The 22,935-nt window shown below is 43.8% G+C and overlaps 1 protein-coding gene across 2 annotated transcripts in view; it reads left to right on the forward strand.

Moving 5' to 3' along the window:
• ASTN1 (astrotactin 1) overlaps positions 1–22,935 on the forward strand; it is a gene marked incomplete at both ends in the record, with an annotated part of 333,141 nt that overhangs the window by 183,167 nt on the left and 127,039 nt on the right. The window lies entirely within an intron of this gene.

A 22,935-nucleotide genomic window follows, 5' to 3' on the forward strand; every position in this document is an offset into this window, starting at 1 on the left:
TGTGTCTCCCTCCCTCCCACCCTCCCAATCCCACCCCTCTAGGTGGTCACAAAGCACCAAGCTGATCTCTCTGTGCTATGCGGCTGCTTCCTACTAGCTATCTACCTTACATTTGGTAGTGTATATTTGTCCATGCCTCTCTCTCACTTTGTCACAGCTTACCCTTCCCCCTCCCCATATCCTCTATTGCCTTTTAAAAGCAACTTCCTACTTTGTTTTGGGTGCTGAGAGATTACTTTCTGCCTTGGCTGGGTTGTGGAGGAGGGTGTGAGAAGACGGGGATCAATGAACGCTAACTAATAATAGCAATCAATGGGACAGGGAAAACTAGAAAGAAATCAAGGCAAAAGTCATCTCAGGGGGCTTCCCTGGTGGCGCAGTGGTTGAGAGTCCGCCTGCCGATGCAGGGGACACGGGTTCGTGCCCCGGTCCGGGAAGATCCCACATGCCGCAGAGCTGCTGGGCCCGTGAGCCATGGCCGCTGAGCCTGCGCATCCGGAGCCTGTGCTCCGCAGTGGGAGAGGCCACGGCAGTGAGAGGTCCGCATACTGCAAAAAAAAAAAAAAAAAAAAGCCATCTCGGAGTGATTGCTTGGACTGCAGAATGGAAATGTGTTTGTAGCCTGGCAAGGTGGAGAACAGAAATCACCGTCCCTTCCCCTGGCGCCAAGGAGGACTCCTAGCCCTGAGTTCGATGCTCAACCTCCTCTCTGTGATTCGGAGGAGCCCAAGCCTAGAATACTGAATGTGGTTCTGGACTCTCAAGGCAATAACTATGGAGAAAAATGGGTGAGAGTTTGGAGAAGAGCAATAAAAATGATTGAAGAGCCCAAAGGAGTGATTTATGTTGAAGGGGAAGAACTCCACTCAGACAACTTGACCAGCTGATGACTAAGTCAAGGCATGATAGATGCCTGTAGATGTTCGAAGAGGGCAAATATGCTGGAACAGGTTGAAGTTGAGGGATAAGGACAAGAGAGAAGGAAGTTGAGGAAAGGAAATCTGAGTCACAGGTCAGAAAACTTGGGGGAAGTCAAAATGCCATGAAATTTTTCTGTTAGTGAAAATGAAGGTTGGCTCCGTTTTTCCACTGAATTTGTGATCCTGTCAGGGAGGCAGTCCACAAAGTGTAGAGGAAGATGTTTGGAGAAGGGTAAATGCATATGAGGTGGCCGGTTGTTGAAAGATTGGTGGCAAGGGCAGAGAACTTGGCTTATAGATGCCCTCTATAAGAGTTCTCTCTGCCTTCTGACACGTTTGCATAGTTGCCAAGGAACCAAGATTTTAGCTTATGTGATGGCTGAAAATCTCAGATGACTATGATTCATATTGAGTAAAATATTGGAAAAGGTGATGGATAACCAGCTCTCTATCTCTTAGCCTTCATACCTGCCACTGAAGTAAACAATGACAAAAAATCATTTCACTTTTGTGCCCTGAATGATCCAGGCTGGCTCTCTGCAGTGATTGGATTTGGTGGCTAATCGCTCAAGCCTCCACATCCCTTGCCTTGTAGACAGATCATGTGAGGATGGGCCTGACTTCACTGGGTAATTGCACAAGGCTTCATCATTCCCTCTGGCTGTGTGTAGAGACAGTCTTGGATGTAGACAGGAGCCTCTAGGGAAACGGTGGAGGCCCCACGTTGGTATCATTTAAAATAAGACAGGCTAGAGCCCTGAGTTAGAGACTGACAGGAACATTAGCCCCAGGAAACAGACAAGGAGACCTAATCTATCATTTCCATCTCTAATTTCCATTATTCTCTGATCATCACTGTCTATAAGGTCTCATTTTGGACACTAATAAAATAATGGAGCAACTGTTAGGAGGGGAAAAATAGTGACTATCATGAGAATAATGGAACCAGGACTGATAAGCAGTGTGATATGTTTACATGTATATAAAAAAGTGCCAGACAAAGGACTGCATTTTCCTCATAAAATGACAAGATAAATGAAAAGTAGAAGATTCATACATCTTGATTTAAATCAGTGATCTGATGCCACGTTTCTTTAAATGATTCTTACAAAATTAATGAAAATTGATTTGAACGTGAAGACCATCACTTGAAAAGTACCTGACAGATTGCTAACTGATGACACGTACTGGGGTATTATGGAAAAATCAGTGGTAGGCCTGATTTTCCTGACTATTTTATTTAATGGTCCAGGAGGGAGAGGTAAACAGCTTGTATGGGTATTTATGTTTTTCACTTGGTATTCTATATTGCATACATTAAAATAGCTGAACATTCTTTTGAAGTCGAACAACCAAATCCTAGGCCAGTGAACGTTAATATGAATTCCCTTGTGAAAATCTAGGTTAATGAACCAGGACAAAAGTAGCAACGAACAGTCATGACTTTCAGACAAGGAAGAAAATTGGTCAAGGACATTAATACAAAAAATTACAAATGGATGATTCTGTGAGACAGAATCTTGAGACAGAAACCTGCAACTTTATCCAGACTGTGCTTTGTGCTTCAGTTTACCTGGACTTGTATGTGTGCGTGTAAGTGTGATGTGTGTGTGTATGGGTACATGAGTGAGCTGGTTTATTTGTAGAAATCCTCTCCCCACCCTCCTCCTTCATCTCCTCTCTCACTCATTCATGTTTTCAGCAGATATTCACTGTATTACCCATCGTGGCCCAGGATAAGGCAGGTTGCTAATTAGAAGAAGAAGATGTTGTCTCTGCTCTGCAAGAACTAACAGTCTAGAATAGATAGATGGGCACATAACAAGAAAATTACAATGAATTCTAAAACCTGTTAAAATAAAGGTTTGAGCAAAGTTCAATGGGATTACAGTTTAAGACTCATGTGACATCTAAGAATCTGGAATAGGATTTCATGAGGAAGTTAGATCTTGAACTGTTCTATTTAACAGGTAACAAAGGTAATTCTAAGCAGAAAGAACAGCATATGCCAAGGCATGGAGACTTAAGAAGCATGGTTTTTCCAGGAATGGCAAACAAATAACTCAATGTAGCTCACGGGTGCAGTTTATAGAGACAGGAGAAGAGGCTGATAAGGTGGCTAAAGACTAGATCTTGAAGAGTTCTTGCTTACTAAGGCTTTGAACCTTAAAGCTCCATGTGTACACCCCTAGAATTGTCAGCAGGAGGTGTCTGTGTATGTGGAGGGCTATTCCCTCACTACACATTATTTTTATGGACCCTTCAAAAGAAATTAAAACAATCCTAAAAAGAAAACAAAAACCAAAACAAACACACACGAAAAACCTCTCAAGACTATCTAAGGTTTTATTTATCTGGATCCTGCAAATAAAGCAGTCTTAAAATTATCCTGTAGATAAAAGTTTTGAAGAGCAGACAGCAAAGAGTGACAGAAAATTGGGGACCATAGGTACAAGACATGTGAATTGAGGGGGTTGCAGCCACTTTTGGTGACTCTGGTTTTGCCAGAAATGCCCAAGGAGAAGTGAGGCTAGTTGAGACATTCGTGTGTGAATCTTGGTGATAAAGCCAGCCACTGTAGTTTACCCAGGTGACAGGATTCAGGGTGGCAGGTTGTAAAATCACTGAACTCATTACAAAAGAGGCTCTGATTCACTAAAAGTAAAAATAGCTTCAAAAAGATTTAAACAAAGTCATGGATGACAGACTTCTAATGAGTTATTAAAAGAACATGGGATGTTTGAGGTTACATCCTTGGTCTTTGAGGTTGGCAACAAAATCAATCATTGCCTGCCCCAGCACCCTTGGTGACCCAGGTGCCCAGCAGAGGACCCAGGATGGAAGGATCCTGCCCTAGTGCAGGGCTTCACCACATCTCTGTCTAACCTGTGTGAATTCACAGCTGCTCAGCCTCCCAACCCTGTGGCTTCATAGACACAGCCAGGGACTGTTAGTGTCTCTATGTGATATTTGTCTGCTAGGACAACAAGGACAAATTAAAAAAATTCACAGACAAGAAATGAAACCAATAAATGAGGTGGAGGAGGCAAGAGGGATGATTTACATGAGAATATTAGAAGAGAAAAAACAAATTTATTTAGCTACTTTGGAGATTATTAAGAAAGGCTCTAATAATGTTTTTTGTTAAATTAAGAGTATACCCAGTGGCCTCTAGATACATTTTTCAGAACACCACAGTCAGATTAAATTCATGCATTTGAAGATTCCCGGTAAATAATAGATTGATTTCTTATTCTGGCATCTCAGATACAGAGGGCAATACCAAGGAGATTCCCCACTAGACAACATATTACTAGATTTCAGTGATGAAGAATGGTGATAGAGTGATAATTTATGAGATGGGAAAAGACCAGCTGTGGAAATGAACAGGTGTTTCTCCAAGGTTTTAGAAGCTGTTGTCAGGAATAGTCCTGCTCATCAGAGCACTTGTTTCACTGCCTGCTCAGGAGGCAACATACTTACCAACTTACCATGACATCCCCCCCCAGACTAGTACACGTGTGTGCTTGTGCCTGTGCACGTACGCACACACACACACTCACACACTCGTACGTAGCCCGTGCCACCTTAATGTGGCCTTTCCATTGTCCCAGGTTTGTACTGTTCTTTCTCTTTCTACAACTCATCCCTGCTACTCACCCTCCCAGGGATCCCTGCTCAGGGATTCTAAATCTGTATAAGGAACAAATGCCCCACACCATAGAATCCAGTTTCCTTTTCAAGCCAAGAATGGGGACCATGTTTGTCATGGTTGGCCTCAGCCCCTCCGTCTTGCTCCAAAACGTCCTTGACAGAAGGTAATTTTATTTGGGTCTGTCTGAATGATGCTATCCTAAACATTTCCCTAGAGACCACTCACAGAAAAATGACCACAGCCCACTAGAGAGGATGCCTTTGCCTCTGAGTTCTAGGTGTTAGCAGAGACCAACCTGCACTGATGATTGATTCAGAATGATCTAAAACCCATTCTCACCTTCTGGCCCCCTAAAGCTGAGCAAGACCATTCTCTCAGCTGTCTGACCATCAAAGTGCAAATGCTGAACCATTGTATGGCAGTGACTAGAATGCTAAGGGGTAGCTCTGATTCCCAGCCCAGGTCTTGGGCAGTGTTTGGCCTTCTTTGACCTTCCCAGAGCCTCGTCAGAAGTGACTCAGATGGAGTCAGACAGTCCTGCGTGACATTTGACATTTCCTGACTTTCATTTGTCCGTTTCTAGCTCGTCATCTGGCTTTTATTTCCCCACCCCCATGCCTGTCTCTGTATCAGTGATGCCCTATTCACCTTCCTCCAACCCCTCAGACAAGGCTTGCAGGCCAGCCTGCTGCTGCTCTTTTATCTCTGGGTGCCCTCCTCCCCTTCCCTCCAGCCCCAACTCCATTGTCTGTGCCCAGCTCCTGTCATTGCCATGCCAAGCACAAACGGGATTATCCTCCCATTAACTCCCTTTTTATTGTCCTGTTTTCTCTTTGTGTGTGTGTGTGCGCATGCGTGCGTGCGTGTGTGACTCTTTCTAATTACCTCTCACTTATTCACTTGTTCCTAGCAAGGGTTTCCAGTGTTTTTATTTGGCCCTTTATTTCTCATTCTTCTTTTCTTCCCTCCCTTTTCCTTTACTTGCTTCTCCTCCTCTTCCCCCAGGAGTCAGTGGAAATGTGGCTGTCCTTTCTCCCACCCATTTCAGTGTCAAATAGGTCATGTTAGCTCTTAGTATTAAACCTAAAGTTCCTAGTTCCTTCTCTTGCTAGAAACTCTGCTGTAACCTGATTCTGAAATATTGCCCTGTAGAAAGAAGGAGAACTGACCCCCTCTGGGTGAGCAGGCAGGAACTGAGTGGTTGAAAGTGGATCTCCACCTACCAGGACCTCCTCAGACGGGCTGAACGGGGTCAAGTCCCCTCAGTTGTCTTGGGGGACCCTGCACCTCATTCTTAGGGATTTTTCTCAAGTGGAAACATGTTTAATTTGACCCATTTTCACAAAAGGTGTGTGGTCAGTCAGCTGAGTACAGCCATATGCTTTGTACATGGCAGGTAGACATCTAGTACAAAGAGCAGCTGAGCGGGGAAACCTCGCCCCTGCAGGCCCAGGAAAGAAAACTCTGAGACACAGGGGACATTTGTCCTGATGCGTGCCATTTTCCTCATTTGCACAAATGCACTTGAGGAGCTGGAGCTGCCCCTGGCCGGGGTTGTTTTTGGTGATGCCCTTTGCTCCCCTCTTACAGGCAACTGTAACCTTCTTGGTTACTCAAGATGATAAGAGAGCAAAATATGCCTAATAATTGACTCCCTGATGCCAGTTCATGGAGCAAATACTTAAGAATCATCTGGGGAGCTTATTTAAAATACTGATTTCTGATTGCTACCCCAAGAGATATATTAAATTCATGGGTCTGGGAGAGGACCCAGTCTTTGTACAGATGAAAAGCCCCCCCAAATGCTTCTGCAGCCCAGCCAGACTTAAGAGGCCCTTCCTAAGCAAGGTGTGGAGTCTCCACATCCCCACCAGGAAGGCATCCTCTTACCAGTGGACCATCCCCTCTGATGAAAAGAATGGGTTTGTAGACTAGTGGCTGAGTGCATCCTAAAGGATTCTTGTGTTTTACTGATGGGGAAATAGAGGGCCAGAGAGGTGAAGAAACTTGCTCAAGGTCACATAGCTGGTGGCCAAGCTTTATAGTGACAGGTGGGTATTGGAGATAAATCAGTTGGGTAAATACAGATTTCAAAGAGAGCCCAGTGTGATAAGCATGTGACATTCTGGAAGTCAGTCATCAGCTGTGGATGAGAGGTGGGCATTCCCCACCTGCTTCTCTGCATCCTCCTCCCCAGGGCACCGAGGGGACTCAGCTTCATCCCACCCTTCCCCACACGACAAGTGTCTGCAGTCCCCGACAGTACTGCCTACCCCCTGGAGGAGAGTGAAACATCCACAGTGTTCTCTCTGACTAGTCCAGTCACGGCACCAAGAGACTCATTTTAAACAGTGCCGGAGGCAGGAACACTCATATTTCCTCCAGTATGACCACCAGGGTGAAAAAAATCAACCTCGATTTACCCTCCCATCTGCTCGAGAATGGAAGATAAATTGTTTCAATTTTATAGAAATGAATGTTTTATGTTTGGCCCAGGCTTTCCAGAGAGTGTCCTGAATTTATATATTCTACTGAATGCATGGATGTTTTCTACTAGGAATGCTCCCTGAACCTGCAGCTTCTTTGGGTTTCAGTCTAAGAATACTAGGTTTGAGAGTGCTGTCATCTTCCCTGGCTTTGGGCATGTTGGCTATTTATCTTTTTTTTCTTTAAAGTAAATAGAAAAAAATCCACTCATTATCCCATGCTCAGAGAAAACTCCCGTTACCATTTTGTCATATTTCTTCCCAATTTCTTTTTCTATGCATCAAAAGTTTTGCTTTCCACTGCCCCCCTTAATTTTTAATGTATTTTTGTTCTCTTTCGTTATTTAACAATGAGCACTCATTACTTTTGTAACCACAAAATTTGGGGGAATTTTAAGAAGGAAGCTTTAAAAGTGTCTTTGTTGTATATTATTTTTCTCAAAACGTTTTCTCTGGGGAAGTTATTCTTAATGTCTATCTGAAAACCCTCAGTTGAAAACCTGGTTTTGGAGGAAAGAAGAAAGTGGCTCAGGGTCTAGCGTTCAGGTCAAATTCCTCTAATGTAAACATCTCTGTAAGTTTTTGTATAACAAAGGGATGGATGAACACCAAGAAGTGACCCTCGAATTCAGCACAATATTTAATGCAGTACAACTTCAATGTCACTGAAGATTTTGAGCAGTCCCTCAGATAATGCTGATTAATTGCTGCCATTTATTTTTATTTATTTATTTATTTATTTTGCGGTACGCGGGCCTCTCACTGTTGCGGCCTCTCCCATTGCAGAGCGCAGGCTCCAGATGCGCAGGCCCAGCGGCCATGGCTCACGGGCCCAGCCGCTCCACGGCATGTGGGATCCTCCCAGACCAGGGCACGAATCCGTGTCCCCTGCATCGGCAGACGGACTCTCAACCACTGCGCCACCAGGGAAGCCCTTTCTGCCATTTATTAAGCGTGTAATGCTGGGCTCAGTGTTGTTGTTTTTTTAATATCATCACTAATCTTGATAAAAAGCCTCCAAACTGGTTAAGAGGTGAGCCGTTAGTATTGTTTATTCCACCTGCAATTTCTGTGAAAACAATTTCAGTAATAATCATCTTAAGGTTTATTCTTCCTAGATAAGTATTTTGAATTCTGCTTCGAACATTCACACTACAATTATTTTTTCATAAGTTTTAACTTTATATAATCTCAGGAATTGGAGAGCAAACATTTTGTCACTGAATGTCTTGGTTTTTATTTTATCTTTTTTTGTTGTTTTTATAAAAGGAATGCATATCATTAGTAGAAAATCTAAAAAAAAAAAAAAAGAAAGAAAGTCACCCACAGAACAGTAAATAGAAGACAATCCAAGCCACCTGAAGTGGCATCCCCTGGAGGGAACTCATTCTGAACTTTTTTGTTTGTTTAGGGATAATATTTTTTTTTAACAAAAATCACACTATATTGTTATATCTCTTGCTTTTTAAAATATATATATATTCATATATACACATACATATATATGTATGTATATGTAATGAGAAAGGTGCCTATTATTATGTGAGGCTCAGCAGTATGGTGACCAGGGTCACAGTGGTGAACAGAATTGCCTGATGCCAACATCTAGGCTCTTTTCATTAGACCATGATGCTACTCAACAATTGGAATAATCTTTTCATTCCCTGGTACTCTTCTTCCCGTCAAGTTTATTAACCTTTCCACATGGTTTTCCACACTGAGAGTAGCATGGTTGGCTTAAGGAGAGATGGCTTGGAAACCAGGCTTTCCAGTTGAGGTTGGCTTTTGGATCTAAGATCTTTGGATGGAGGAGAGTCCCCAGATTTCTGTTGTGCAGGACTGTGAAAGGAGGCCGTGCCCCAGTGCTGCATTAGCCCAGTTAGCCCTGGAGGTGGAGGATTTCCATGTGGCTGCCCAGACCACAGTGCCCAGCATGGACTTCCTCCAATCCTGACGTACAGCAGAGACTCCCTTGCTTATAACCAAATGAGAAAGATGACTTTATTTATGTCTGTATTTATTTTTTTATTGAAGTATAGTTGATTCACAATATCATATTAGTTTCAGGTGCACAACATAGTGGTTCAATATTTTTATAGATTACACTCCATTCAGAGTTATTATAAAACATTGCCATACGTCCCTGTTTGTATAGTAGTTTGTACCTCTTAATCCCCTACCCCTGTCTTGCTCCTACCCCCTTCCCTCTCCCAGCTGGTAACCACTAGTTTGTTCCGTATATGCGTGAGTCTGTTTAGGCCTTGTTATATTCCTTCCACATGAGAAGGATGACTTTAAATGGAGTGAGTGCTCACCGTGGTGGGATGGTCACAAATGGGAACATATTCCACACTGAGAGAAGCCTACCTGGAGTTAAATTCACATCAAAGCCAGTGAGCCGTAGTACTTTGCATGCCTGGTATTGTAACACTCCCCACACTCTACCTTTCAGGGGCAGTAGTAATAGTCGTGATACTAATATAATAATAATAATAGCTGACACATATAGTTTTTGGGATGCATCAGCCAGCCCTCTAAATTCTTTTCATGTACCAACAAATTTATTTCTCATTTCAACACTATGAGTAGAAACTATTGTTTTCCCCATTTTACTGGCGATCTATTGAATATTGCAGCAATATTGAAAGTCTCATCGGCAAGAAAAGAGAATCTCGGTCCCTAAGGAGAACTTTCTGTTGCCAAACCCCTCAAGGGCTACTGTTTTGAGAGTCTCAAAATCAAAGCAGGAGAGAGGCTACAATTCCACCTTGAGGCTCTGGGGACAGGGGATCCTTGAGTCGATGCCTTGATTAAAACAATGACAAGTATGTAGTCTGTAGTTAAGTATCTCTTCCAGAATGATGTAGAGTCCTAGGGAAAATGACGTGTCACTAGAGGGACCTAGCTGGAGGCCTAAACACAGTAAATGCTCTAGGCTGGTAACTGTCGGGACCAGGCACCTGTTACTGAGCAAGCAGCTCTGTGCTCTGGCCAGTGTAAAACCACAACTGTGGATTCAAATCAAGATGGCCCACTGTAGCAGAGGCCATGGCACACTCTTCACCATGGACCCTATGCAGGCATTGCATTTGCCCATTTACTGGCACAAATGTGGGAGACTAAAACACCTAGGCAAGTCCTTGCTATTGGCAAAGGTTCCAGAGCCTTTGCCTGGTGGGTCAGGAGTGAGATCTTCACGTTTGAAGGATGGGGCCATCCATTTTCTTCAGACTACTTGGCCTGTAAAGAAGGTAGTCTGGGATATGTTCAGAGGTTCTTCTTTCCAGGTATAGTCTTAAATATTGTTAACCAGACCTCACTTAATAGCCTTGGTCAAATGATCTCATCTTAACCAGGAGGGTGGGGATACCTCACTTCCTAGAGAGTTTATGTTCACCTGCTCATATTTTTATCTGTATGGGAGGCAGTGTAGCACAATGGGAAGAGCAGAGTTGCAGTCAGACAGGCTTGAGCTCAAATCTCATTTATTCTACTAAAAGCGCTCTGTTTTTGGCTAGCTTCATAACTCTTTTGAGCCTTAATTTCCTTTCCAGTAAAAATAAGAATGTTGCACTCAATAATGGTACATAAAATATGTAAGCACTTAAATAAGTGATGGCGTCAAGTATCCCATTGATGATGTTTTGCATTGGTCATAGCCTCATTTATGTTCTTTGAACTGCCTCCAAATGATGAGATCTTAACATCAATTTGGCAAGTTGGGTTTAGAGTAATCCACCTCTAGAATGTAAATTCCACGAAGGCATAAACAATGTCTCTTATCTATCATTGCATTGTCAGACCCTAACACACTGCTTGGCACATAGTAGGTACTCAATAAATATTTGTAAGATAAATAAAGGCATGTGGTCATCTTTGGGCAAGACATACACAGACTTCTGCTTTCTGAACCTAATTGGATCTTTAGACTCTCTTATGAGAGTGGTGACTCACCTCCGTAATTTCAGGAAGTAGGAGTAAGAATATCAGCTGAATCACTCACAATTCTATACACTCAGAGCTGGGAGCCCACCTCAAGGTCATATCATCTCACCTGCCACCTGAAAGGAATCCCTGCTACAGCCTTTCTAGCAGATGGCCACCTGAATACTATCAGTGACGAAGGCTATGTTCTTGGAAAAGGCAGCACATATCATTGTTGTAACGCAGATTCTTAGACAGTTATCCTTCAGGCTGAGCCAAAATATGTTTTCCTGTAACTTCGATCTGTTTGGTCAGCTCTGTCCTTTGGAACAGTAAAGAATATGTTGATTTCCTTCTTCTATGCTCAGGACTGCTAGCTTATACGGTGCCTTTGTGTGGATTAGAAAAATGTGCTTATCTGTTGCCTAGTGTGGGGTGGATGGGTGCCTGTGAACACATGGGACCACCATATATGGTCTGGCTACACGTTAATGTTATCCCGTGTATTAGCTATCCCTGCTATTTCGTGTTATCTGTGAATTTAATTAACATGGCTTCAGTGACCTTCTTCAGGTTAAAGAGAACACCACCAAGCCCTGCTCCCATCAGAGACTTTCCTGCAGGTTGACCTTGACCCCTTACTTGAAACTTGTTGGTTACATTTGTTCAATTACACAGAAATTCATCAGCTGTATAATCATTCAACCTTCATATTTCCATCTAATCCATATAAAAGATTTTGTCAAGTGTCTGGCCCAGAATGGGTGCTCAATACATTTTCTAAGTCAGGGAATGAATGCCTTTCTGAAATCAGGGTAGATGACTTCTGTGCTGCCCTTTGAAATGCTGACCTAGAGATGCCATCAAAAATGGTCATGGGCCTAGCTTGGGACACCCCGCTTGTTAGTGAATCCAGTCTAGCTCTTAGACATCTTGGCATTCTTGTTTTTTTTATATTGATCCATCCTCTTTCTCTAAAGAGCCCGAAGCTGCTGAAAATTTGCTTCCACACTTGTGGCTCTTAGACCATCTATTCCTCCAGGCCATGTAGTTTTATCTCATTAAGAGTCTTGCCTCACAAGGAGTTCCAGCGATGTGACTCTAATAACAATTTCCTACCTGATAAGTGAAGGTAAAGGTCATAGTAAGAGCTAATGTTTACTGAGAGTTTACACTGTGCCTGGCACATTTCTAAGAGCTTATATATTTTAATCTTAACACAACTCTTTGAAGCTATCCCTTTTTACAGATGGGGAGACTGAGGCACCAAGAAGCTTGGTAACTTAGCCAAAGCTTGCACCATAGTAAGTGCCATAACTGGGATTCAAACCTAGGCAGTCTATCTGGAGTCAGTGCATATAACTCACAGGGTGCTGCCTGACAAGGAAAGGATTTACTCTATGAACAAGCAGATTTGTGGGCAGCAAATGCCCCCTTTTCTGGTGTCTTGCCCCCATCCTCCCCACTCCCTTCTCTGAAGTAATGTGAGTCAGGCAGCTGAGCTTGCTGCAGGCACGATGGTCAGGATCACCCTCCACCCCATGTTCTCAGTTCTCTAGTTTGGGGGATTGAGCTAGTGTCACCATCTTCTCTCCACCGTCAGCCACTTAATGGGCTTTTCCTCCCAGGTCCCAGAAGCATTTGCTCTTCGAAAGCCTGTGGAGAGGTGGAGCTTAGCCCAGAGGAATGAGCCACTTCAGGCGTCAATGAAGTACCTGTGGAGAGGTACTTGGGGTGCTCCACCCGAGCAAGGGGAGGAGGTCAGTGCGTCATGGGCTCCTTCCGTGGGTCAGGCTCTCTTCCAGGTGCTTTATATTCTGTTACCTCATTTAAATGATAATAGGAGATCTCACTGATTGCTTTCTATGTGAAGGTATTATCTGTAGATGCTTTGTGAGTGTTCACAGCATCCCTTCCTCACACTGTGCAGATGAGGAAGCAGTGGCACAGAGGATTCAGTCACCTGCTCAGAGAACACAGTAGCAGTGGGAGGAGAAGGGATGAACCCAGCAGTCTGCTTCTCAGCCCAGGCCCTCCGTGGGATGCATGAGGATGAGTTTGGCCACCATAGAGCCTCTCAGGATAGGTCCCTCCTAGCTCTCAAGGCTCCCAGCATTTGTTTCCAGCCTGACTGAACTGCTTGCTCTTGATCACACTGACCTTTTACTTTATCTTCTCCCCACTTTTGCTCAGGACATCTCTTTCCCTGCAGTTCTCTCCCTCCAATGCCCCTCCTCAGTCCCAGTCTCCCAGGTGCAGCCCAAATACCTGCTCCTTTATAAAGCTTTCCCTGTTCTCCAGTATGAAGCCACCCCTTCATCCTTTGGGCTGCCTCAGGCCTGTAACTCTCTCTTGTGGCCACTGCATGGGGCCTTGTTTATATCCCTAGACTTGTCTTGACTCCTTGTAGACAACAAGACTTGTAACGCAAGAGCTTAATTTTGAGTCTCATTCTCAAGTACAGAGTGTCTTGCATGTAGTAGGTGCTCAATAAAAATTAAATAATTGCTGCTCGTGAGATTCCAAGCATTATGAGAAATGAACTAATAGAAAAGATACAGTAAGTCCCCTACATACAAATGAGTTCCATTCTGAGAGCATGTTCACAATTTGTAAAGTCCAACAGAGTTACCCAACTAACACAGTCAGCTATATAGTACTGTACTGTAATAAGTTTATAATACTTTTCACACAAATCATACATAAAAATCAAAACCCACAAAAATAAAGAAAACATTTTTAATCTTACTGTACAATACCTTGAAAAGTACAGTAGCACAGTACAGCAGCTGGCATACAGGAGCACGTTCGCATCTTTGAAAGTTCGCAACTTGAAGGTTCGTATATAGGGGACTTACTGTATTTACGTTGGAGGCAGGAAGGAGATACCTTGAGATCACTCATAACACATCACTTCTACTGAGGACTTCCTTTGTGCTGGACACCCTATTCCAGGCTCACAATAGTCCTATAAGGTCCAACCCACTAGGAGCTTAAATACATTAGGAATTGAGCCCGTAGAACATAATGGTTAAAACTATACAAGCAGACCACCTGAGTCTCAATCCTGGCTCTACCACTTACTGGCTCTACCCACTTCCCTTGGTCAAACTGCTTAAGTTCTCTGTACTGCAGCTTCCTCCCCTGCGAACCAGGCGTGATCATAGTACCTACCTCATAGGGTTGTAGTAAGAGGTAAACGACAGGACCATGGAAAGCAAGAGTGTCTAGCTCGTGGAGGGTGTTAGTAATGCCAGGTGTCAAGGGGATCAGATGGCCCTTCCTCCAAGAGTGACAGAATCTCGCAGCAGGTATCATAACACCTGCCAGGGGAATGGTTTTCAGGAGGGAGGCCCTGCTTCCATTATTTAAAATCTTTCCATTTTGACCACTGACCAGGCTGGGTCTCTTTGTTTGGTTTGATTTGAACTTTTCTCTTCCTCTCTGCCGGCATCAATGCATCTTGAAGACGCACTCCTGTTCTTCCAAAGCTTTGTCTCTCCCTTCCCCAAATTGTGCTTTCCACTGGGCAGAGGAGGGTGTGGTTGAGCGCAGCAGCCTCAACTCAAGCCTCTTGCCTAATTACACTGCAGTCAGATTTTCCACGCAAGCCCCTATCGTGGCAGGATGCCCTCTTTGAAGTCATTAGTCTTCGCAGCAGGGAGAGCACATCATCAAAGATTCCATTTCCCAGCAACCCCTGCTGTGTGCCCTTGCTCACCAGAGGATTGCAGAGGGAGAGAGAGAAGAGCCTACAAGTGCATTAAGTCCGCCGTTCTCTCCTCTGGCCCCGGACTGCGATCCCTTTGAACTGAAGCCCAGGGAGAGGGCTGGTGATGCTATCACAAAACCTCTCCCTGTTCTTTCAGTTTTAACCAATTTAACAATTAAACTTGCTAGGGCCAGGGATATGAAATGTAGGACATGGTTAAGGTTCCAGTCTATCATCTAAGGCCCTGTGGGATGGGGGTTGGGAAGGTAACAAAAGTGGCTCTGAGGCTCTAGACACTTAGCATGTACTTGATAATGACTATGAGGAATCTGCTGTGAAGTTAAAATTCTGTGTGTGTGTGTGTGTGTGTGTGTGTGTGTGTGTGTGAGAAAGACGTATGGAGAGAGAGAGAGGGAGAGAGAGAGAGAGATCCTGGACTTTGGTTACGGAAACCTGGATTTGTATCCTGGCCTTGCTTCTCACCTGTCATTTACCTGGGCAGCCTCTTAATTTCTGACTTTCAGTCTCTTAATCCCTTGGAAGTTCAGTGACGATTGTGAATGAAATAATGTGTAACAGAGCCATTCACTTAGACCCAGATCTTAGATTTCTGCGTCAACCTGGGCCTGAGGTTTCAGCACTGAAGTCCCAGGGCTGTGACCAGAATAACCCGCTCCGTGTTTGGAAGATCAGTTGGTGGAGCCCCATGAAGGAATTCGTAAGGGGAGCATTTGAGTGCAGATCTCTGGGGGCCTTGCTGAGGACCACGGGATGCCCTTGGTGGGCTCCAGCTTCTCCTCTTCACCACCGTAACATTTGTCCAAAGGCCCATCGCACACACACGGCCTCACCTGCACCCCTACTCTCTCAGGCCAGCAGTTTATCTCTCACCTGGACCACATGATAGCCTCCCTGCCCCCTGACTTGGCCTCACGTCCTTCCTCTTCAGTCACCAAAAAGATCCATGTAAATGAGCTGTTCATTTTACACCCTGCCTAAAGCCTGCCAACGAAACCTATGGCCCTATAGGATAAATTTGGGCCTTTCTAAGATGGCCTACAGGCTCTTTCTGACCTGATTCACGCCAACCCCTTCAGCTCAGCATCTCCAACCATTCTCTGCCCAGAATTTTAGGTTCCAATGACATTGAATCTGTTGTAGAGCCTATGTGTGCATCATGCTATACCACATGTCTGTGTATTTGCTTAGGGGGTGTGCTGTGCCTGGAATGGCTTTTCTTACCTCAATTCCTAGCCTATTCCAAACTTCCCTGCCTATTCCCTGCTTACTATTTAAGTCTGCATCCGGATAGCCCCCCCTGAGATATCTACCTGTTGCTACCCAGTCTTCACAAAGCGACCCTCATCTGTGATCCCCAGGTATTATCTCTGCCATTGTTTTCACACCATAATTATCATGATCTGATAAACTTAATCATCTGTTCATGTATCTGCCTTGGCCCCTACTATCCTAGCTTGTAAGTTCCTCAAGTTCAGGGTTGTGTTTTATTCGTCTTTGTAACCCTATAACATTTCCTGTCACATTCAGTATTAAGCACTGAATAAATGTTGGTTGAATGAATAAGTGAATGGTTGTATATGAAGTTATACATGCAAGTTCTTTGCAAACCTTTGCATGATTTTCTCAGTGTATTTCTTGGTGTAGGTCTCTCCAGGAACAAAAGAGAAATTGGCTTATTTATATTTAATATGTGGCATAGTGTTCCTTTCTGAGTTAACTCATCGATCTTCCCAGTGCCACTAAAGTAGGGTACATCCATAATTTATTCATTTGAAAAACATTTACCAATGACCTTCCATGTCTCTGGGATTGTGTTAAGTGCCTGGAAAAAAGAGATGAATACTAATAGTCCACAATCATGTAAGGCTTATTATATGCTAGGCACTGTTCAAAACACTTAGTATTAACTCATTTAATCCTCACATTTATGAACTAGGTACTATTACTATATACCCTCAGTTTGCACTTGAAGAAATTGAAGAATGTAGACCATCCTAGCTTGAGCACCCTAGAAACAAAGCATATGTGCTAAGGTTTTATAGGAAGGCACAATCCCAGGGTAACAAGAGGAAGGGGAAAAGATAATTGAGGCAGAGAGAGAAGAAAAACAAATGCAAGATAGTGCACTAGTGAGCTGGCCACTTCAAAGCTTTAGAAGAAGCCAGCTTTTGGACACACAGGATGTAGCATAGATAAGCGTTATGGAAATCTATACCTCTGAACAGTCCATGGGGGTGGAGGATAGGCAGGAATGGAGAAGAATTTATCTGCTGGTTCTTTCCAATCTGCTGGTTTTCATGGACAGGGATGTTAACTTCAAAATCTACAATATTAGAATATATGGAACCTATGCTTCCACTGCCCTCACACACACACATGCACACTCACACTTGTTACCACCCAGGTGAGGCTCTGACGGGTCAGCCTCAAGTGAGGAAGTGGGGAGTCTCTGTCAGAATTATGATGAACATTTACATTCAGCATAGGTCAATGCATAATGTTCAGGAAGCACAGAATACGAGAGATTTAAATATAGGAAAATTGGAGGCTGACTATAAATACAGTCTGTTGAATGAATGAATGAATGAATGAATGAGTCGAGATGAATAGAAGAATGAGAAGGAAGCATCCTGACGAATGACTTAGGTCCAGTAGAGGAAAATAGAGTAGTCCTGAAATGGACTGACTGATAACCAGAGCATTAGTACACAAGTGGGACAATGACTATCACCATGAAAAGAAGTCAAGCTAACAGAGTCCCCATTGACCTAGGTTAGGCCTAGGTGTGTGCTGGTGAGATGGATGTAGCCAGATTTTATAGCAGGTGCTTTTCTAAGAGGAGAGTGTTCCTGGGAGAGTTACTAGCTTCTTTATGTTTTGTTTTGTTTTTTAGTTTGATTTATTTGGGGGGATGGGAGGGTTAAGGGTAAATACTATCCTGCCCCTATTTACCTCCAATTCCTATTCCAAAAAGCCTTCCCCAAAACACTTGCTTTTGTTCTGCTCCTCATCTCTGCTATAGTAGATTTAAAAGATTCTTCCTTGATATTCAATAGCACCAGCAGATAGCCAAATAAGAGCTCAATTCAGTATAATCCCTGGTCTGGTTTCCCATTGGACTGTACCAGCAGTGGGAAACTCCTTAAGGACAGAGACTGTACCTTTTTTGTCTTGTCTTTTTTGTGTGTGTGACACCAGGCCCTCTTAGTCACACAGTAAGTGCTCAATAGACATTAAATCAATGACAGAATGAATCAATGAACAAATAGTGCCAAATGGTTGATAGTTCCACTGTAGTCACTTTCTGAGAGGGGAGAGTAACAGGAATTTTTCTTGACCTTCTGAGTGTCTATCTACTCCTTTATCCATCCCCAAAGTAATACCTGATGATAGGGACTGCAACAAAGATCATCTTAGAAGAGATGCCAAATCTCACTAGAAAGAGAAGGGAGACACGAGTTTCTCTTGCCATTTCATTCTAGACAATTGAGAAGGATCATTTCTGATCCTTATCTAGACTTTTCATTTCAGGAGCCACTGGGTCCAACTTGGGGTCCTTAATGAGTTTGCAAGTAGAATTCTCATTCTCCAAGGTCATCTTTGTAACTCTCTTTCACAATGTTCAAGGTATATGTTTTTTTCTTAAATGCAGTCCAAGAGTTCACTTCTCCCATTTTCTCCCAGCTCTTCCAGACCTGTATTTAACACATGAGGAAGCAATGAATCTGAATGAGATCAACTTCAATTCACGTTCCTAGGTCCGGTTTAGATGCTAAAGGAATGTTCCAATTGGTAGCAGAATAGCTGCCATTTGTTGGGTCCCTACTCTGTACTTACTGTAACTTTACTTACACTTAAATTTCCTGATTCCCCAACTGCACCCTGAAGAATTTGGGGCACCACAGCAATCTTACAGGGGAGCTGTGAGATATTTTTAAGTTGTCAAGGGAAACACAGGGATATCCGACAGAGACCACACAAAGTATTTCAATTTTATGGGTATTGTTTTTTTCAAATGACTACTAAGTTGTTAGGATGTGAGTACTTATTAAGTTGTTTGGACCTGACCACTAATAAATGAAACTAGTAGATCTTTCTTTGGACTTAGGGGAGTCACTTTGGGTGCTATGAGTTGGGCAAGTTTGGGAACTTCTGTTTACTTCGTACAGAAGTAAGGTTGGCAATATTTTCTCAAGTTTACCTCTGAGGATACTAAGGGTCAGAAGAATCAAGTAAATTACTACAAGGTCAAATGGCTTGTAAGCAGTGGAGCAGATTTGAACCCAACACTGCCAGATTCTGAAGCCCATGTGCCTCCACAAAGTTGCTCTACTACTAAGTTAATGAAGATTAGATCTTAGACTGTCCGAGCTAAAACAGGCTTCGACAGGAATCCAGCCCAACTCACAATCTGGCCCAATCACATGATGGATTAGTAATAGAATTCAGTCTGGGGATCTGGTCTCCTGACTCTTACTTCTGTGTATTTCCTCTCTCTTCCCAGCTTTGGACAACCACCCATTATTCCTTCTCCGGTTTTCATGACCAAAATGTTGAAGATGCTTTATGACCTAAAGCACAGAGAAATGAGGGACTTTGGGGAACAGCACTGAGATTCATTATGGCGGCAAAGCATTTGGCCTACAGGGAGAGAGCAAAAGAATGATCATGCAGGGCTTCCCTGGTGGCGCAGTGGTTGAGAGTCTGCCTGCTGATGCAGGGGACACGGGTTCGTGCCCCAGTCCGGGAGGATCCCACATGCCGCAGAGCAGCTGGGCCCCTGAGCCATGGCCGCTGAGCCTGCGCATCTGGAGCCTGTGCTCCGCAATGGGAGAGGCCACAACAGTGAGAGGCCCGCGTACCATGAAAAAAAAAAGAATGATCATGCAGTGTATAATTTAGGTTAAGCAAACATAAATGGGATGTGGCATCATCTATTAATATCTAAGTGGTATAAATGTTACAGAAAAGGGCAGAGAAGTTATTCAGGAGACATAACTAGGAAATGGGTGAGAAGGAGAAAGAAAAATTTAGGCTGAAGATATGATGCTGATATTTATTAGCCGGTGTGAGGAGGAGAGAGTGGAAGGCTCTGTTGCCTGATTTATGTAAACATTGTGGAAAATGCCCAAGGGGATGATTACACTGACCCCCAGGGATTATCAAGATAGTCTTTCCTGTTGGCAGTTTTTATGATTCTTTCACAGCTGTAGTTTTTCATGTGTCTTCTACTATGTTCTTTACTCTTTCTGTATTTTCCCTTCCTGTTCATTTCCAGCCATTCCAGGTGCTTCTTTCCATATTTCTTTTACTTCTTTTATACCCTCTCATCCTCAGAGTCACTTTTTTTGTTGTTTTTTTTTTTGCGGTACACGGGCCTCTCACTGTTGTGGCCTCTCCCGTTGCGGAGCACAGGCTCCGGACACTCAGGCTCAGCGGCCACGGCTCACGGGCCCCGCCACTCCATGGCATGTGGGATCTTCCCGGGTCGGGGCACGAACCCGTGTCCCCTGCATCGGCAGGCGGACTCTCAACCACTGCGCCACCAGGGAAGCCCTCTCAGAGTCACTTCTGATTTGCTTTTTTTCCTCTCTGGTTATTCTCCCCCTGCCCGTCTTCCTCCTCGTCTTTCTCTGGTACCTGGCACATTCCAGGTTTCCAGGCCATTGCTCTTCCCCTCACTTCTTCCAAAATAGGAAATGAATTTGCCACTCTGACAAAGGGAACAAAAGCTGAAAGTCCGTGCCAAAGTTACAAGACAGCATTTTCTCTTTTAAGGGAGTTTTAATTTTAAAAGGAAAAAAAAATTGCAGCCTCTTCTCCCTCCCCCTGCTGCGCCTTCACTGCTTTCTGGGCTGTGAGCATCAGTTGAGGGACAGCCAGATAAAAAGACCCTCCTTGGTTCAGATCATCTCCGCTCCTGTTCCCTCCCAGCCTCAGATCCTTTTTACTGCATTTTTTGGAAATCCAGGCAGAAAATGGTAGTATTAGCATTTTTAATAAAGAAGCTGGAGGAGAGAGAGGCAGCTCAAGAAAGCTGAAGGAGGGGCTGACGCCCGAATCCACTGACAGTTAAAACTCCCTTTGTGGAGCCAGAGAGAGCTCAGGATGGGGGCAGAGGAAGGCGGACAAGAGAAGTAGTAGTTTTAGGAGAATCATTCAGGCTGATATAATTGGAGCTGTGAGCACAAGCAGACACAGTTGGGAGGTGGGAAATTGCTGTGCTGGACTGAGTTTGGCTCAACTTGATACTGAGGCCGGCATTGTGAAATGTTTTCTAATTTAGCCCATTTTCTCTGTCTTCCTGGAATGAGCCATTATTCCTCCATTACTGGCAAAAATCATGGTCCTGGCTAATCTCTTCTCTCCTTTTCACTTCTTCCTCCGCTCCCTGTGCTCCGCAGGAAGGGAGAAGAAATAAACAGGAGGGAAGGGGTCACCCACATCCTTGATTTAGAAAAAGAAAGTGAACCTCGGAGACCCAGAGTGGCTGACATCATCTTGCCTATTTCATTTTTCTAAGGAAACAAACGCAAAAGTTTAATGGAGTTGCTAGATGTTTGTTTTGTGCGTGAGGCCATTGTACCTCTGCAGGATGAAGCTTAATTGGCTCTTTTCCCACCATGGAAAAGGAGAAAAAAATATCTCCTTGGCAGAGGTTACTGTTCTCTAAAGAGAGTGGCAGTGATTAGGTCTAATGCCTTTGACAGCTGGATGAAAAGTTACTAAATAAGAATGAATTGAATGCCTAAACCTGGAGTCAATCAGAAGGTAACACAAATCCTAAAGATCAAAAGGAACCTTCTTGTCAAAGTGTTCTTCCTCCATCACACTTAAAACTCTATGTGAGTAAAATAGTGGCAAAGCTGCTTTACTTCTCCAAATCCAGTTCCGCAGAGGGCCAGGGCAAAGTCAAAATCAGACACATACCCCTTCTTACGCCTGGGTTTCAGCATATTAAGTGCTTAAGACCTCTCTGTTGGTGAAGTGTCAACCCAAATAATTGTAGACATAGCAGACGCTTAGACATGATGCTAATCCCATTGTTCAGAGCCTTGCAATTTTAACAAAAGAGGAACTATCCCAGCCAATGTTCCTTACACATGAAATCAATCATTTGGGCCTCATCTGAACAAACAAAAGAATGCATGTATTTGTGTAAACACTGAGTTGCATCTGGGCTCTACATCTTAATGCTGCATCTTGATTTCCTTCATCGGTGACATTCCTCTTGTCCTTGCGCTTAGGGCCATGACCCGGTACTAGGTGTCAGGCATATAAATATACATACCAGTATCAACTGCAGCTCTGGAAATTTTCCACAATCTTTAAACCAAAATATCTTTGAAGAGTGCAGAGAGGCAAATGGGAGTGTGACTCTTAGGTCCCTTCAAGGAATAGATGCTGCCTCCCAGCTTCACAGCCATGGGTAGAAGTAACATCAGTTGGAGACTCTCAAAAACATTTAGGTTTGGAGAGAATATAGGTTTATATCCAGAACCAAGTTATTTTGAAGAAGTAGGGAATTAATTTGGAAATTGCTTTGTTACTACACCTAGGGATGAGAGTTCATTTTCTTTTCATGTCTATTAATTTGCAAATAACCTGAAGTGAAACCTTGGCCTTCAGCTTTCCCCACATTAAACCTGTCCTGGACAAAGGTCAAACATTTAAGCATCTGAAAGGGAGGCCAAAACCTCCAGGAAGAGGTGTTGGCAGGGTCCTTGGTTCCCTTCTGTTACTAGATCCTCCGTCCTTTTTCCCTGGGTGATCCTCCCTCTCCCAGTGTCTCAGACATGATCTATGTGCTCGTGTTTTCCAAATCTGTCTCTCCTGCCCGAATCTCTCTTCTTGGTTTCAGGCCTCCATTTCCAACTGTTTCCTGGATATTTGCTCATGGATTTCCTACAAGTATCTCAAATTTACTTGTCCAGAATTGAACATGAAACCCATTCCCACCCTGATACCTGGCTCCAACTCCCACAGTTTTTGGCCTGGGTAAATAGCATCATCCATCAATCAGTCTCCCAGATGAGAAACGTGGGGGCCATTCTCTCCCTAAATCCCCCACAATTACCTCTCCTTTCTCCCGTTCACACACACCCTGTTGGCCACCAAATCCTCTTTGCTCTTCTCAGAAATGCCTCTCAAAACCCAGTGGTTCCTTTCTACTCCCAAAGCTTTTGCCTTACTCTTGGACAATCCATAGACTTTGAC

This window comes from Hyperoodon ampullatus (genome assembly GCF_949752795.1).
Source record: "Hyperoodon ampullatus genome assembly, chromosome: 2".
Lineage (NCBI taxonomy): Eukaryota > Metazoa > Chordata > Mammalia > Artiodactyla > Ziphiidae > Hyperoodon > Hyperoodon ampullatus.